Raw genomic sequence first — 17,842 nt, 5'->3', positions numbered from 1 at the left:
GTTCCTGACAGACTTTCTCGGTAAACACCTGGGGAATGAATGCATGAGCAATGCCGCCTCCTCCTCCCCGAATGTCTGCCTGCAGAATCAGCCATGTCCTCCCACCCTCCTCCCCTGTGTAGTCATGGTCACCACACAGGCTTTGAGCACTGCCTTATGGAACTCAGTCTGGCTCTGGGATCTGAGTCGGACTCCACTGCACACCACACCCTCTCAGGGCAGGGCTAGATTGGCTCCATCTTCAAAACCCACCCCTGGGCAACAAAGTGAGACCCTGTTTCCACAAAAACTTAAAAATCAGCTGGGTATGGCGGTACATGCCTGTGGTCCCAGCTACATCGGAGGCTAAGGTGGGAGAATTGCTTGAGCCTGGAAGGTCGAGGCTGCAGTGAATCATGTTCGTGTCGCTGCACTCCAACCTGGGTGACAGAATGAGACCCTGCCTAAAAAAACAAAAACAAAAACAAAAACCCCAACCCCTAATGCAGGCCTGGCCTGGTGTGAGAGTCCATGAATATTTGATGAGTGAATCAAAGAGTAAATAGATGGGTGGATGAACAGCTGAGTGGATGGGGGACATGGGTGGGTAAGTAGGTGGATGGAAGGATGGATGGGTGGTGGAGAGATTAATGGGTGGATGAGTGTGGATGGACAAAAAGAAAGAGGGATGGATGGAGAGATAGAGAGGTAAGTGGATGGATGACGAGTGGATGGAGGGATGGGACTCACAGGCACACAATACAGACTAGTGGTTGCTTGGCCTCAAAAGCAGAACTTCTCTTGAGAGGATGAGTACAGTATGGTCAAAGTAAAAGCACAGAAGCTGGAATGGCAAATAGGATGAAGCCAAGTTGCTGTGGTGCGGCCAGAGCTCACTGTGTGATCCCTGGCAGGCACCATTAACTTCCCTGTGCTTTGTTCTCGTGGTCTGAAAATGCAGATAATAATTCTTGCCCAGAGCTGACAGGGAGAACTTCGGAATTTTGAATGCTGCCACAAAGGAGACCACAGCCACATCCCCAGCGGAGCACATCTCCAGCCAGGTCTGCTCTGGAAAATCCTCTCTTCTCAAGCCCCACATGGCACTGTGGACCTCATAGCCTTAGAATCCCACATCCACAAGGGCTGGGACCCCTGGCTACAGTCCTAGAGTTCCAACTGAGCCAGGCTGCTAAGATGGCTCAACCAAATCAGACATAACTGACTCACAGACTCCTTGAGAACTGAGGTAAGTGTAGGACCTGAGCCCGGTGCCCCATTTTGGAGACAGACAAACTGACACCCAGAAGCCTTTTCTGGCAGTATGAGCACCACACAAGGAGTTATAGAGAGGCCCTGCAGCCAGGCCCAGGAAAGGCAGGGAGAAGCAGCTGAAAACCCTCAGCTCTGGTCCAGCCACAGCACTTCCAGGTTGCTAGAGCTTGCCCCTGGCCAGGCTTAGGTGATGGTATGGTCTGGGCATCGGGGGCTGGTGTTACCTTTTGGGGTATGGCAGCTCAGTGAAAACAGCAGCTCCTCTCCTCACACCCCTTGCAGCATTGGTCCGACACCAATGGGCCTCCTCCTCTTCCTCCTGGGTACATAGGGGAGAGATGGGACGTGTATGAGAGCAGGCCGGTGTGCAGACAGCCGTCCACTCCCCTCCCACCTCTGTCCCTGCCGCCGAGCTAATCTCAGTGGCCTCTTGGGTCACTTAAGCACACCCCGGGATGCCTGATTTATCAGAGTTGGCTGTGTCTTCTCCACCCAGCCGCACTCCAACCAGCAAGCCAATTCCTCCTAGTGGGATTTTGAAAAATATATAAATATAAGTTTTGTTTCTTCCGGGACTGGGGACTTTGTGCTGTCTTTCTCTTCTTAGCAAGAAAAGCAGAACAGCATCACTTTCCTGTGCAGCCCCCAGGCAGGGTGACAGGGAGAAGCTGTCGGGGGTATTTTTAGCCGGGTGTACAAAGCCCTTACCGTGGCCTCCTCTCTGCGCCGTGCCTGGCTTCGGGGAATTATCTCACACGGCCGGCCGGCAGCCACTTCCAAAGCCACTCTGTGACCCCTGCCTGAATTCTTTCCTCATTATGAATTGCTCACCAGATCCCTGACCAACACTTGGAGCCATTTTATGTGTGTACGCACCTCCTCGGGAAAACCAGCTCACTCCCTCACCCCTCCTACGAGGTTCAGGGCTGCCTGTTTTGCTTATCACTGGGAGAGGGGGCCCAGATGCAGAGTTTAAAGCAGGAAAGAGCCCTGGTGATGACTTAGATTGTGCTCCCCCAACTTCAGCTCTTCCTTCACGCTCTTTAGGATTCTTGGTCTGAGCTGAGTTCTACCTGCGTGATGACTTAATTTAATGTTCACCTTCTACTCACTTTTTTTTAAGCTCCAATAAATCTGGCCTTGTCCAAAGCAATCACGCCCTTGAAATAATTGATTTGATAGGCTAGTTATATATATCTGATACACTTTAATAAATTGTAACTAGGAAAACAAAAATATATGTCCCTTTGGGTAATATCTAATTCTAGAATCTTGCTGTAGATTACCAGAGTTACATGGGCCAAACTTTGGCAAACTCTCTACTGTCTATCAACCCTTATGTTGTGCAGAAGGAGAGGGAGAGGCATGGAGGAGGGGCGGGCTGGCTGGTGGAGCCCAAGAACTGGTCAGCGTATCAGGCCAAGGAATGTAAGGGGTCAGAGCTATGGTGTGCTACAGCCTTTAGTACTGTCTCTCTTTCTAGCACTGGGCGAGACCATTTTTGGCCCCACACTGGAACTAGGCTGAGAGGATCTAGGTGGATGAGCACGAGGCATCTTGGGGACGAGGTGTCCCAAAGGAGGACCAGGCCAAGGCCCACGGCCCAAAATGGTGTCTTTCCCAGCATTCTCTTTGGCCTCTAGTTCACTCTGCCCCTCCCATCAGGCTCCTTTTGGCTGGGTGGGTCGTCCACAGGGGCCAGAAGGCGAATCTCCTCTCTAGGTATAGGTAGATCTGGAAGCGCAGAACATGTCCCTGAGCCCTACAACCTGTGCTCTTGGCGCTCTGACCCTGTGGGCTCCTGGGGGCCTTGCACTGCCTCTGGGCCTCTGCCTCCTTGTGTGTGCTTTGAGAGGAGGCTGGCAATAGTGGGCACCCAGCAGCACTGGGGCCTCACTGCTGCTCTCTGTCCTCTCCCACTCTGTCCACAGGTTGGAGACCCTGGCTGGGCCCCTGGCCTGGTGCCCGCTGCCTGCCCCTCCCGCTGAGAACAGGATGTGGGTGTCAGGAGGTGAAGGAGAGTGTGGGGGTCGGGATGGGGAGTGGCCTCGGGACGGGACTTCCTGAAGCCAGATCGGTTTACCACAGTCAGTTGGGTCCAGGACCGCACAGCTGTGAGTTATAAATGTCCCTGTCAGAGCCTGGGCTGAGAGGCCCTGCTGCCAGCAGAGGCACCAGGGCCCACAATGCCCACCCTGGGAGCGCCCCCAGCCAAGGGCCCCTCCTCTCGGAGGTCCTCAGGGTCCAGCCCTCATGACCTCTGGGCTCTCCGGCCTCCTCTTAGAGAGAGATGGGTCTAGTACAGCCTTCCACTGCTCACCCCTTGCCCTTCCAGGTGCAAATCTTGTGGTCCCAGTTACCGGGAGAGCTCCCAGAGGGCTGGGACCATTCTGGGTCTGCACCCGGCAGGAACCTGAAGCTTGGCGCACAGCCAGTCACTCAACGACCGCTATAGGGGTGACAGTTCCAACTCACCAGCCCGCTTCCCACGACCCCACCCGCCACTGCCTGCCCACCAGGGCACACACCGAGGGGGAGTGGGAAGGGAGAGGGGCTTGGCCTGCCACACCTGGTCCGTGGTGAGTGGGGGCAGCAGGGCTGGTCACCAAGTCTCTGGGCACAGGGCTCTGTGTCCTGCATATGCAGGGAAGACTCCTTCAGAGACCTTCCGTGAGGGATCCATTTTCCTTTGTCTGCCCCCTCAGGGATCCCTCCATCTGGGGTGTGAAGTGTAGAGCACAGCTCAGAGGCCGGCCTGCACATAACACCGCTGTCCACAGGGTGAGAAGACAGGTCCCTGGGACCCCAAAGCTGGGCAATCCTGCGAGGGCCACTGAGGTGGGCAGCACAGGGCTGAGCCACAGAAATACAATCATAGTAACAGAAACAATCAGGAATGGCTCAGGCTGCAGGGCCTGAGGCTTATACAATTTTGGAGGCCCTGTTTTAAAAATGATTCAAAATTACAAATATATATTTAGAATCAGAAAAGAAATCACAACAAATTTCTAGAATCTTAGGAATTCATGTCCCTTTCTCATGAGGCCCCTGTTTTAACAGTTTACCAGAAATACTTATATAGAAACGTTCCTGTTTGCAAACTGCTGCCCCTCCCACCTAGAACACTCTATAGCTCCCAGCAATTCCCAGGCTTCACCAAGGCTGTGCACAGGAGAGGCCAGGACGCCTCATCTTCATGTGCTTCCCTGTAAGCTTCCCTTTAACCATAGTAAGAGTGATGAAATGGATAGTGATATTTAACCTTTAGCTGTACTGTTCTAAGCACTTTATGTAAATTAATCCATTTAATCTTACCACAACCTATGAGGTAGGTATTGTACCCATTTTTAACAGATGAGGAAACAGAGAGGTTAAGAAACTAGTCCAAGGTCACACAACCAAGATGTGAAGCCAGACAGCCTGGCACGGATGCCATTGCCCACCCTTCACCACTTCTCTCCACCTCCCTCAAGAGGCCAGAAGGGTCTCCTTCCCCGAGAGGCTTCAACAGCAGCAGCAACCTAGGGCTGACACTGAGTAGGCCTCCTTCTGATGAAATCATTCATTCATTCTACACAGACGCACTGAGCACTCAGCACGTCCCAACATCTAGGCAGGAAACAGAAGCCTCCTGCTTACCTCACTCTGCTCAAGGCAGAGCTGGGGTCCTCCCCACAGGCAGAAGTGGGCACCGTCTTGACTTCCTGGGACAGGCTGGGGAAGCCTAGAGAAGGGCTGGGCCTGCCCCAAGGAGACCCTGGAGGGTGGGGAGAGGGGGAAGGTTTGCCAAAGGTCACATGGCCTGTTGTCCAATTCTCTCATTTTACGGATAAGAAAAGGTGGCCTGGAAACGAGTGACTTCCTGAGGGTCCCCTGAGAGTGGTGACCCTATATGAGTTCTGAGACTATGCTTCTGGAGGGGCGGGGCAGGTCCTGGAGGGCTGGGGTGGCCAAGGCCAGGCCTGGGGGAGGAGGCAGGTGCCTTTTGGCCCCTAGGAGCAGTGCCTTTGTCTTCTCTCTTTGTTTTCCATCTGCCCTCAGCCCCAGTGGCCTTCCAGGCTTCCCCTGATTGTGTACAGGGTGATAAAGGGCTGATGAGCGGGAGATCTCTGGCGGCACAGACACAGTGGCGGCCGAGGGGGCCCCTGGAACTGGGCTCACTGCCGGCTATACTGAGTCTTCCTCTGAGGGACACTTTGCACAGGACTCTCAGAACCCTTTCAGCACAACTGTCTCCATCTTACAGAGGAGGAGACTGAAGCTCCGGGAAGCAGCAGCCAGGCCTGGAACCCTGGTCCTTGGACCCCAAAGCCTTGGGGATCTCCAATGGGCCACACTGACCCTGACCCTTAGCTCTCTGGCCACCCAGACAACACCTGGTCTTGTCAAAGCTGTTATCCCTTTAACTCGGGAACTGGGCATTTTCAGATTGGCCAGGAAGAAAGAGAGCAGGGGCCAGTCAGTGTCTTACCTCACAATGCCAGGGAAAACAGGTGCACCGCATGCCCACGTGAAATGACACACTCGCAACTGGTGGCTTGGTGGGAAATGGGGTAGTGTCCAACCTCCTGGCCTCCCCCAACAGAGTCCCAGTGAAACTACCTCTGAGGGGACAAACGACTGCTCTCTTGTGGGCTACTTCTGACCAACTGCAGGGCTGGGAAGAGAAGGGCACAATATTAGGGCATCTTCTGCCCAGTCATGGCATGGGGCAGTGGTGGCTGCAGACCTGGCCCACCCTGCCCCAGGTCACTGTTGACCCTGACCTCAACTGCCTGGCCTTCTGACCTGGTCTTCTCAGACCCTCCTCAAGTTATCAAATAACCCACCTTCAGTTATTAGGTACTGTAAGCCATGTCCATGTTCCATCTTAATTCTTTATGTACTTAAAAATGTATTGACCAGGTGCAGTGGCTCATGCCTGTAATCCTAGCACTTTGGGAGGCCAAGGCGGGCAGATCACCTGAGGTCAGGAGTTGGAGACCAGCCTGACCAACATGGTGAAACCACTTCTCTATCAAAAATACAAAATTAGCTGGGTGTGGTGGTGCATGCCTGTCACACCACCTACTCAGGAGGCTGAGACAGGAGAATCACTTGAACCTGGGAGGTGGAGGTTGCAGTGAGCCAAGATAGCACCAGCCTGGGCAACAAAAGCGAAACTCTATCTCAAAAACAAAAACAAACAAACAAACAAAACAGTATTTAACTATTTGAATAACTTTAAACCAATTACTTTTTTTTTTTACTTAGCCTCATCAAAAACATTATGATCTGTGAAATCATGGGTTTGATGTACTAATTATATTTTTTTCCTTAGTTACGTGAACATACACACATAATGTTAAAATTTGAAATTCACATGTGTCCGGATAGCCCACAGAGGGCAAGGCCAGTCCCGGGGAAGTCTCGATCCAGGCTGGGAGAAAGCCTTGCTAAGTGTGGTCAGGGTGCCATGGAGCAAGCCCAGGGCTTCCCAGGGAAGTAGAAGGAGGTGGAGGTTTTCAGAAGGGTACACAGAGGGTTCAGTTTGGGCCATGGGCTAAGTGCCCGTTTCATCCGCATGGGTTGGAGTTCGGTCCTCATAGTTCTTCAGCAGCAGATGTAGCCACCTCCCTGCAAATGCCTCCTGACAATAGTATACTACAGTGGGATGGGCACTGGAGTCCAGTCTAGAATAGCAGTCTGACTCTGTCCCTGGTCACTGTTTTGCTGGGAGGTGCTAGGCCTCTCTGGGTCTCAGTTTCTCCATCTATACAGAAACAGTGAGTGAGCCAGAGGTTCCTCCCAGCTCCACCAATCAGACTGCAGCACCTTCCACCGACCCTGCCCCAAGCCCCAGTGGCGTATGGTGCTCCTGGTGACCCTGGGCTTCATATAGGCCCTTGAACCCCCCAGGTGGGCCTCCCTTGACTCCTTCCTCCCATATCTGATCAGGGGCCTCAAGTGGTGTCTGGGGTGCAAATGGGAGACAGAGCCATCCTGTGTGACAGCTATAAAATCCGATAATCAGCTAATCACCAGCAAATTAGCATCCCATCTTTACATAGAACAAATATAGTATTTACGTAAAAGTTGTTAGGAGTTTCTCTCTTTTTAATTAGCAGAAATAAATGCAAAATGAATGGTAATTAGGCAGCTGATGGATTCGGTAGTACAATTATGCCTGCGGCAGTGCCCCAGTCCTTAAACACTGCATGCTCCGAGGAATCAGAGGAGCCTATTTATATGATTTATTTATAAAACAAAGTTAACAGGAACAGAGGGGCGAGGTCTGGGCACTGCTGGAGGAGGGGTCTTGGCTGCAGAGGCAAGGCCCTGGGAAGAGAGGGAGCTTCAGTGCCCAAGGAATATGGGGAGGAGGTTGCTTAGTGTTGAGCTATGAAAATGCACTACCAAGGCCCCCATGTGTCTATTTCAGGCCAGGCATGCGTTGCTGGGAATGGCCTCCCTGGCAGGAAGCAGGCTAGGGCGGCGTGAGGGGCTGGGAGCAGCTGTTTTTATACTCTTGTCTCTTTCTCTTCCCTGGTCCCTACTTCTCTTCTTCTTTGCTGGCCCTATACTTTCACTGAGCACTTCCCTGTGCTGTACCCCGAGGTGCAGAGGGAAGGGAATATTCTTCCTTTCCTCCCTGAACTCGGGAGAAACCAGATCCAGGAATAATGGAGGCCAACACAGTGGGAATAATTTCCAGACCAGCAGAGCACCCAATGCTGTGAGAGTACACAGGCAGGAGCTCAGAGGAAGCAGTCCCCAGGAAGAGGCACAAATTGGGTTTTGAAGGATGCACAGGAGTTTTCTGAGAAGGTGGGAAGTAGCCAAAGGACATGCATGTGAAAAGGCAGGGAGGCAGGAAACAGCATCATGTGACTGCAGGAAAAGAGTGTTCCGGAGGTGGGCGCTGGAGAAGCAAGCAGGGTCTTGGATGCCATTCTAAGGGCTTGGACGTTATCCTAGAAGCTGTGGAAAGGTCTGAATCAAGGAAGTGGACGGCCTCTTTCCACCAACAGTTCTTGTCTTAGCTTCCCTTCCCCCACGCCAGAGCCAGCGAGGGGGCCAGGTCGACAGGCCATTAAGAGGCAGCTGGTCCAGCTCATCGGAGCAGGAGGCTAACCTGATTACAGGGACAGGAGGTCTGTCTGCGTGGGAGGGAAGGAGGAAGGGAGAAAAAAGGGAAGTGGGGCCTGCTGAGCCACCCCTGGGTGTCCGAGGTGAGGGGTCTGTCTTCCCTAGAACATAGTCCCTGGCCCTGCCTCTGCCCCCACCCCACTGCCTCGCCAAGCCTGAGGGAGGGGAGAGAGCACTGTCTGTGGGGCCTCATCGCCTTCTTCCAGACCCAAACCCCAGCTCACCACTGCTTTGTGCTGTGACCTTGAAGAGCCATTTCCAATTCTGGACCACACATTCTAGTCTCCAAAACAAAGGCTTGAATTAGAATAGGGGAGAGGCAGCAGATTTGGTCCCCAGTCCCATCCCATGTATATACTTTTACGGGCATGGGTTGTCCAAACTTTTAGGAATTTAGGTGGGGCAGGCACTCTCCAGAATGCCACAGTCCTTGCTGCTCCCTCCTGCCTCACTCCAGCCTAACACACAGGCTTATGTGGTATGCTGCAGGCAGCAGCTGAGTGGAGACACCTGCACGAGGACCTGGGCTCAGACAGACAGAAAGCAGGTCAAAAAGGCTGGTGATCAGAGTAGTTTCCCTGCCATGTATTACTCTTGCAGGAGGAGACATGGGAGCCGCTGCTGCATTCGGGACTTGGAGTGGACAAGCAGCCCTTCCCTCTCTCCAGTGACTACCCTGACTCAGTCTGCCGGCCTCTAAATGGGAACAAAATTACCTGCCCACCCAAACCCCGGGGTCATAAGAAAGCTCAGAGAAGCCCATGCACGTGGCAGTGATCTGAAAGTCAAAGCCCTGGGTAGTGGTTTAACCGTGACTTTGAACACTGCAGGTTCTGAAGGATTTCACAAAGGGAAGTTTTGCACTCCCCAGTACAGACAGCTCTCAAACCTCCGGAGCCTCCCTTTAAAACAGCAGTGCTCAAAGGTCTTTCAGCAGCCCCAGCAAGGTCTAGAAATGGTGTCTGAGCTGCTATCTGCCATCACTCTCAGGAACGCGCTCTGAACTTGTAAGGGAAGACAAAGATCACACCGCACCACTTCTCTGCTCTGTAAGTTGTGCTCCTGCCTTTGGCCAAAATCAATACAAATCTCCACTATGATTGTTCCACCAGAATAGGGCCGGGCCCTTGCGATGACATTCCCGCCCTGGCCGGCACGGAGGATCTCCCTTTATCACATGACTTCAGCCCCAACTCAGGGGGCAGTGGAGTGTGGGGTGGGGTGGGGTCCTGAATGAGGGGGACAGCACAGGGGAGAAGCAGAGGGGGCCATGCAGAGCTGCTCTAAGTGCCTCTCCAAAGACAAGCCTGGTGCTATTCATCAACTGGTTTTCAGGGCTGTGAGAAATCAATGGCATTTGTGCTGCAAACTCATCATTAGGACAGGAAAAACTCTGCAATGGAATTGATTTGTTTAAATATAATAACACAATTTAACAGAGAACTGTGGGGGTGGGGAAGGGACCGAGGCAAACAAAACAGGCAAGACAGCTCAGAGAACAGGGAGATGAACCCCCTGAGAAACCTTCCAGTGTGGCTGCTGAGCCCCAGTGCCACCCCCACCTGTCCCCAAGCCCCCGCCACTGAGGAAGCCAGAGTGGGCACATGCTGTTCCCCTGCACAAAGCAGCTCAGGACTGGTCTCAGAAATGTCCTCAGTGGGCTGTGGATGGGCCCAGAGGCCTGGCTGGTCATTGCTGCATTGTTCTTGGAGGTGACTTTGCTTGGTGAATATCGGTTCAACCCAACAAATTCTTATTAGGCATCCACTGTGGTCCAAGCACCTGTGCAGGGCTGTAGGGGATACAGGAAGAATTCCCAGCCATAGCCTGAAGGCATTCCATGGCGATGGGGTGGATTAGGCCAGAATGCGAGGCTAGGGCAGGCTGGCTTCCTGAGGTCTCAGGAGATGTCAGGCGGGGGTATGGTGGGATGCCAGGGCAGGAGAAGACAAAGAGAGAACAGTCCGGGCAAAAATGCATGGACCCTTCAAAGAACTAAGAGGGCCCCATTTGGAAGACAGTGCTCATTTCATAGATACAGTACCTGCCTGATGATGACTGATGGGAGCTCACTTTATTGACCCTTAAAATGTTCTGGGACCCTGCGAACACTTTATAAGTGTCACTTCATTGAATCCCACTATCCTGTGAAGGAGGGAACATTAATACCCACATTTCACAAATGATGTCATTGAAGCACCGAGAGGTTAAGGGACTGCCCAAGGTCACAAGGTTAGTCAGTGACAGAGCCGGAATCGGACCCTCATATTATGACCCCAGCGCCTATGTACCAACCATGGCGCTTTCCTGCCATCACCGGACCTTGGCTGATGTGCTGGGGAGACAGATTACTCCTGCCCTCTGGGAGCTGGGGCATGAGATCCACTGGGCAACTGCATGGCGGCAGCTCAAGGGGGAGCCTGAGAAGGGCACGGAGGGGGCACTGCATCCATTTGGCACCTGGCTGCAGCTCTGCTGCAGGCTCAGCCCTGCATACTGGGTAGGGTTGGAGTGTTGACTGGACAGCGCTCGGCCTGGCACTCAGGGTGTCCCCAAACCCTTCACATGACCTTGGGGTCGGAGGGTGGAGGGCACAAGCAGGCTGATATCAGAGAAGGCCTGGGTAGCTCTGGGCAGACTTTCTGAGCTCAGGAAGGGCCTTAATGTCAGCCTCAAAATTCTGACTTTATGCATGGTGATGGGGGAAGCCAGAGACAGCTGGGAAGGGCTCAGGGATTCAGAAGCAGGAAGATGGTCCCCAGCAGGGCTGGGATGGTGAGAGGGTCACAGATCCAGAGACGGCTAAGGGGGCCTAGTCGACTGTTGGAGGTGGGGGTCAGGGAAAGTGAGGTGTCAAGGATGACCCAGACTTCTCCCCGCAGCCCTCTGGGGGCTTGGAGGCCCAGCTTTGCTGAGCCAGCAGCTGCCTGCATCAATATGAATTGACCCAGAGCCCAGGGAGCACTGCACCCCTCCCCCAGGAAGCCCTGACTTGGGGGAGGGTACTGCAGGCCAGCAGGCCACCACCAACTCTGCTCTGTCCCCCTGCTGACCTTTCTCTTTTGTCAGCAGTGCACTCCATCAATGCACCGGAAGGGCCAGTGCAATCCCTCCCAACTGCCCAGGCCAGGGCTGGGGGCAGGGGCTCGCTCTGCCCTCCCTCTTTCAAGGAAGAGGTTTCCTGAACATCTCTGGAAAGCTGGCAGCAAAGCCACCAAAGCCCTCAGTGCAAATGGAGAGACTGAAGCCTGGTGAGGGGCAGCTCAGAGTCCACCAGACAACTGCAGTCACAGCCTAGAGCAAAGAGCCCACCAGGCATGAGTCATGCCCCTCCTGCTGGCAGAGGGGAGGGAAGAGAGGAAGCCGGAGAGGAGACTGGAGCCAGGCCTTGGGGGATGGGCAGGCACAATCTGGCTGGGGGAGGGGTCTATGAGTTGTGGAAAGGGGCCAAGCAACTGCACCAGCAAGCCTCTAAGCCAAGGAGAGGATCCTGTGGGCTTTGGAGTGGGGCCAGTGGACTCAGGCAGGCCTTGGGTGGTCAACCATCCTGTTTTGCCCACATGTGACAGGTTTCTGGGACACAGAACTTTCCATGCTAGAACCAGGATGGTCCCAGGCAATCTGGACGGCCACCCTAGTGGGGCTGATGCTGAACTCTGGTTTTCAGTTCAACCACTCTCTGCGTCTCAGTTTCCTCATCTGGAACGTAGAGCTTATAACAGTACCTTGTATATGGTTGCTGGGAGGTGGGGGAGAGTGACATTAAATAATATATGTAAAGTGCTTAGCATCCGGCACAGCATCTGATAAAAATCATTAAACAAACGGCAGGTGGCCACTGTTACTACTCCCAACTGCTATTCTTACTACCATGAGTACCAGCTAACACATACCAAGTGCTTGCCCTGCACCAGACTTTCTAAATACTGTGCATATATTGCTAATCTAATCCTTACAATACTTAACGGGGAAGGAAGTATTATCATCCCCATTTTCAGACGAGGAAATTGAGCTGTGGACGGGTTAAGCATGCTCAGGCTCTCACACCTGCCAAGCACAGAGCCCTGAAAACCACTTCTTTTTCCACTGGAATGACCCCAAAGCCCGGGTAATGTAGGCCAATGTCAAAATGGTTCTGGTCACACTGACCCAGGGCAAGAAATGAACAAACATGCAGGCCACTCTGGAGGTGCCCTGGGGATGGGCAAGCATCCCCTGTTTTCAGGGAGACTGAGTCCCTAATCCTCAGCCTGGGTCTTCAAGACCTTCCCCTTCTGGTCCAGTCAATCTAATTTATTTGGGTTCCAGGGTCTATTTACACAGCAAGAGAACGGAACGCCTCACGATGTGCACGCGCCTCCTCCTGGCCCCAGGCACTCCGCTCTTGGTCAGGCATGTTTTGCCCACTGCGATTCATTCTGCAACAACACTGCAAGGTCAGATTCATGCCCATTTCCGAGATGAGAAGAGAGAGGCTTGGAAATGTGCTATGGTATGGTGCAGGGAGAGGTGAGTATTAGAAAACTCCAAGGAGGGGCAGAGACCCCTCTCTTAGAGCCCAGGGGAAACTCTGGCAGCTCAAAGAAGGCACCCAAGCACCCAGGGGTGGAGTAGTCAACCTGGACAGGTACTGCACCCAGGGAGAAAAGGGGGAGGGAGACCTGAGGCAGGAGCCCATCACCCTGCTACCTGGAGGGGAGGGAGGTCTTGCAGAGACCCCTCTTCAGACTTGGAAGCTGAGCATGCAATGCCTCCTGCCCCAATCCCTAGGAAGTTCTCAGAACAAGGAACTGCATGCTTGCAAAGCAATTAGCCTCCAGCACCCAGGAAAAAAGTCGCTGAGGGTGCAGGCAGGCGCTGGCTGAGCAGGGGCCCTGGGAAGCTGGGCCCAGTTATTTTTAGCATCTCAATTCAAGAGGGAGGAGGCCCTCCTTCCCACCAGGTAAATGTCAGCACCACTGGCAGCCACAGCCAATTAAAGCAGCTGGAGCCAAAGAGGGAAGACAGAGACTGGTGGCCTCTCCTGCTGGCCCCCAGCAGCTCCTGCAAAGGGCCTGCTCCCAACTCACCTGCCTCATGGCCCTGAACAGGAAACACTGGCTCAGTCCAAAAAGCCTGACCAGGGGCCTGACTGGAGTCCTGGCTGGGCCGTGTGACCCTGGTCAAGTCTCATGCCTTCTCTTTTCTGGCTCTAGTTCCCTCTCTGGAAAACGCCACCACCCCCCTTCGCCCACTTGATGTTATGAGGGTGACATGAGTCAGGGGTTGTGAGGATAAGAGAAGCTTGCCACCCCCTGCTGTGGGGCAGCTGCTTTATTATTCCAGAAAAGAATGGACTTCCCGAGCAGGAACCTGGGCCATCCTGAGCTGACGGGGCCTGAGCTGGCCGCTGTACAAACTGCTGGGGGGATTTGCGCAATCCCAGGAACTTGGAGTCCAAGAAGCCCATGGCTGGCGCTCTGCTGATAGGAGAGGCATGAGACAGAGGCCGCTGCAGGTCAGTGGAAGCTCTGCAAACACAGACCGGGCCGAGCCTAAGGCTACGGGGAGGGGCCACACCTGGAGAGGGACCCAGGCACCCAGAGTGCTGGCAGCAGGCCTGGCACTGGCATGGCATTTCCTCTGCATCAGGGTATCAGCCGGCTGCAGCTTTGAGAAGGAATACTGTCCCCTCCCTGTCCCCAGCAGGAGGGAAGGAGGCAGAAGGAGGAAGGAGGGAGTTGGTCACAGAAAAGAGAGAGGAGGCACATCTCTCATTTTATCTTGGGACCCAGATCCTTAGTACATAGTGGGGGCTGCCCTAGGGACCTAATCCCTCATCCTCCGAGGCTGGTCCAGCCTGGCAAATCCCAGAAATCTTAGGTCAGCTCTCCTCCACCGGGCAGAAGCCTTGGGTCCAGCAGCAGCCTTCTGGGCTAGTTGTCCCCCAAGGTGCTGGGGAAACCCATACTTCCCTCAACTCAGATCCCCGGCACCAGTTCACAGCCTCCAGAAGCGGATTCTTCCACTCAGGCACTTCCCTGCTGTGGCTCCCCAGGTGCCTGAAGCTCAGAGGAGATGCAAGGGAAACTGAGGCACAAAAGTGGGGCCGTGACCTACTCAGAGGCATTTAACAAGTTAGAAGCAAAATATAACCTTCCTCCTTCTGCTGTCTCCAACCCCCCGGGGGCATCTCCAGCCTCATTTCTTTCGCTGCTGTGCAGTCCCAGCCTCCACAAAGCCCCCATTATCTGCCCCAGTGTGGCTGCTGCAGGGTGTTGGCCCAGCTGTTCCCTTTGCGTGGAATGCTTTCAGTTGGCTCATAGTCTGGTCATTCTTTGGGGCTCAGCTGGCAACTCACCTCCTCCAGGAAGCTCTCCCTGACCTCTGAGGCCTTCAGAGTCCATAGACCCTGGCCCTAGGTAATGCCATGCTGCCTGTGGTCAGCGGCCTCCCAGACGGTGAGCCGGCTGGACACTCTGCTGAGCCTTGGGAGAGGAGGCTGATGAGGGAAAGGGCAGCCCCTGGTTTCCCGAGTCCACTTTCCTTCCTCACCCTCTTGCCCCTTGTAAGCCTCACACTAGGCCCTGACTCTCAGGCATTGCCCCTAGCCCTGACCATTGGGCCTGCAAATCCCGGCCTCACTGGGGCTCTCTGGCTAAATGGATGACAGGGTAAGCCCTCGCTCATGGTGGCAAACCTCTCACAACAGGAGGCAGAACACAAATGCGGCTCCACGGAGCCAGATCTGCGGGTTCCCACGCAGCTCTCAGTCCCAGTTCTGGTGGCTCTCCACAGGTCCCCAGAGCTTCCTTGGCCCCTCGGGGTCGGTCCTGCCTTTCTGCAGATAGAAGGCTCCTATTGCTGCTGCTGCTGGCCCCTGCCCCAGCCAGCCTCTGCACCCCCCATGTAGCCTACACAGTTTAGGGTGGCCCTGCACTCAGCTGATAGCCTGGAGCGCCATGTTGGCTACCTTAGGGCATGCCCTCCTATCTCTGGGCCTCAGTTTCCTCATCTGTGCCACGAGTGGGGTGAGCAAAATGATTTCTAAAGACCATTCCTCCCAACATGAGAGAGGCTGTGGGTTTGCTTTTGTTCCAGTAAAGGTGCCATGCTTGTGGCCCCACCCAGTGTCTATTACTTGCTGCAAGGTCACTGAGGCTTCGGACCTAGAAACACAGGGCACGGGCAAGGCTGTCCTCCACCCCAATGTGTGGCCTGGGTGTGTCGCTCATGAACCAGAGAGAGACAAACTCCAGAGCTCAAAAAGAGCCAGGGGAGCAAACATCAGTGGTAGGGAGAAGCGCCCTCAGTAAGTAACACCCAGGAAACTCTTTACAACCTCACACTCCTGCCAGAATGAGCGCACACCATCCATGAGGCATCCCCAGGACTCTGGGAGAGCCACAGGGAGACCCAGACCCACTTCTCTTGGGAAGGATGCTGCCTACCTGCTCTAGCTTCTGTACCCACCACAAGGGATGCTGTGTGTCCCTGGGTTGGTCTCTGAGCCTCTCTGATCCCACCATGTCACTGGGCAATGTCCACCCCAAGCTCTGAGCTGAGGTCAGGCCTACGGAAGATGGGGTTGGGGGAGGTGTGCAGATTGTGGCACCTGGCTCCACTGTCGGTCGCTTTATCTTGCAGCATTTGAGAAGACTGGCTTTCCCCTCTTGGTAGAAAGCCCCAGCGCCTGGCCCAGCAGAGGTGCCTGGGTTGCTGAAGAGGCCGTGGTGGAGCATGAAGGTCCGGCCAGTAGACAAGCCTCCAACCCTGCTCTTCCTGCTACCACAGTTCCTGGGTGAACTGAGTCTTAGACTGGACCACACCTCACCCTTGCCCCAGCTTGCAGGCTGAGGCCAGCCCTCCTAGCTCTCACAAAGGAGCTGCCACTGCCCTACAGCTTCTTTTGGCTCCCCACTCCCTGCAAGTTCATGGCCACACTCTGTGGCCTAGCATTCAAGGCCCTCAGGGGCTGCCTCAGCTATGGCTGAATCAATCTTCCTCCCCAGCTGGACTGTCCTGACCCATGCCACCAAGTTGTGCCGAGACCCCAGGAAGACCCTACTCTTCCACTCTATAGGAACCCCATTCCCCTTCCCCCTCCACCAGGCAGTCTTCTCTGGCTGCCTCCTACAGCATGAGGAAAGAGCTGCACCTACCTAGCAACCCCGCATTGGAGACTGTGACCTCTACTCAGACCTCCGTACCTGGGGCTGTGTTCTCCCAGCTCAACTGCAGATTCACTGTTGGATACCAGAGTCTAGCACAGTGCGGGAGCACAAGGAAGTGTTCAACCTCAAGCTGGCTGATGAAGAGAATGGATCACCCAGCAAACATGCAAGTACCTATGACAGGCAGTTTGTTGTGGTAGTGAAAACACATATTATGGTGTCAAATAAAACTGGGCTGAGTCCTAGCTCCACTATAACCTGTGTGACCTTGGCTAAGTTTCTTAACCTCTCTGTGCTTTGAGTTTTCTCATTTGTACAACAAGATAGTACCAACTTCAATGGGTTGTTGACACCCTTGAAGACTGCAGTTTGTAATCCCTGACCCATCCCAATCCTCTGGTTTTACAGACCAATAAACGGCTTCTCAGAGAGAGGGGCAGCAACTTGTCCAAGGTCACATAGCAGTTCTGTGATGGGACTGAGGCTTGAACACAAGTCCTGCTCAGAGGGTCCAACAGGACAGCAGTCTCACCCAGGTGACCCAGAGAGGCATCCTACCTTGGGCAGGAATAAGCAATGAGCTGCAAACGATTCCCAGCTCTAGGCTGGGGCGGGGGTTGTGGAGTCATAGCAGGCTGCAGAGGCTGGGGTGGAGGGCCCGGGCCGCAGGCCACAGATTCCACGCAGTGGGAGGAGAGGTGTGCATTCTCAGCTGGCGCCGAAGATTGACAGGCATGCCATATGCGGACCCTGGAATCCCAGCTCCGTGTGGCCATGGGCTGGGCCCTGGCCAGGCCTGCTGTGAGCTGGGCTTGGCATTCAAGGTCTTCACGGCCAGCCCCAAACCGCCTATGTAACCCTGGAAGTCTGCTGACTGACAACTTAGGGTGTGCATGCTGGCAGCCTAAAGCCGCACACCAGGGGTTGGAGGGGCTGGCGAGCAGAGTGCAGCCTTCGCCCCAGGTGGCTGCCCACAGAGCTCTGAGCAACAGCTGTTTGGGATTGCCTCATGTGAAACCCAAATCCAGCCCAACCCCAATCCCTGATCTCCCTCTTCACGTTTTCTTAAAAGACCACACAACCATGCAGCTCCGTGGAGGGAAACCCTCCTGTGTGGCCACAGCCCTGGAGTCCGCCCCCGACTCACTCCCGCTGCTGCCACCTCCACTCTACATGCCAGAAAGCACTAACCACGCTCCAGGTACGGCTGTGAGAGTGCCCATGGCTTACTTCGTTGAATCCCTCACAACTAGAGAGATATTCTCCCCATTTTATAGATGAGTAAATGGGGCACAGAGAGGCGAAGT

General features: G+C 54.3%; 1 protein-coding gene across 6 annotated transcripts in view; it reads right to left on the bottom strand.

Annotated features, from left to right (window-relative positions):
• ZMIZ1 (zinc finger MIZ-type containing 1) overlaps window positions 1-17,842 on the bottom strand; it is a 242,727-nt gene that overhangs the window by 170,819 nt on the left and 54,066 nt on the right. For 5 of the 6 annotated variants that reach the window (XM_017865212.1, XM_017865205.1, XM_017865211.1 and 2 more), the window contains exon 3: window positions 1,479-1,573. The exons of the other annotated variant lie outside the window; for it this stretch is intronic. The gene's annotated coding sequence lies outside the window, so the exon portion shown is untranslated. The remainder of the gene's footprint in view (window positions 1-1,478; window positions 1,574-17,842) is intronic. 6 annotated transcript variants of the gene reach the window in all.

The sequence above is a fragment of the Rhinopithecus bieti genome, unplaced genomic scaffold (genome assembly GCF_001698545.2).
Source record: "Rhinopithecus bieti isolate Rb0 unplaced genomic scaffold, ASM169854v2 scaffold_81282, whole genome shotgun sequence".
In the NCBI taxonomy this organism is placed as follows: Eukaryota; Metazoa; Chordata; class Mammalia; order Primates; family Cercopithecidae; genus Rhinopithecus; species Rhinopithecus bieti.
Note: the sequence above shows the minus strand (reverse complement) of the source record. Positions and strands in the feature narration are given on the sequence as shown.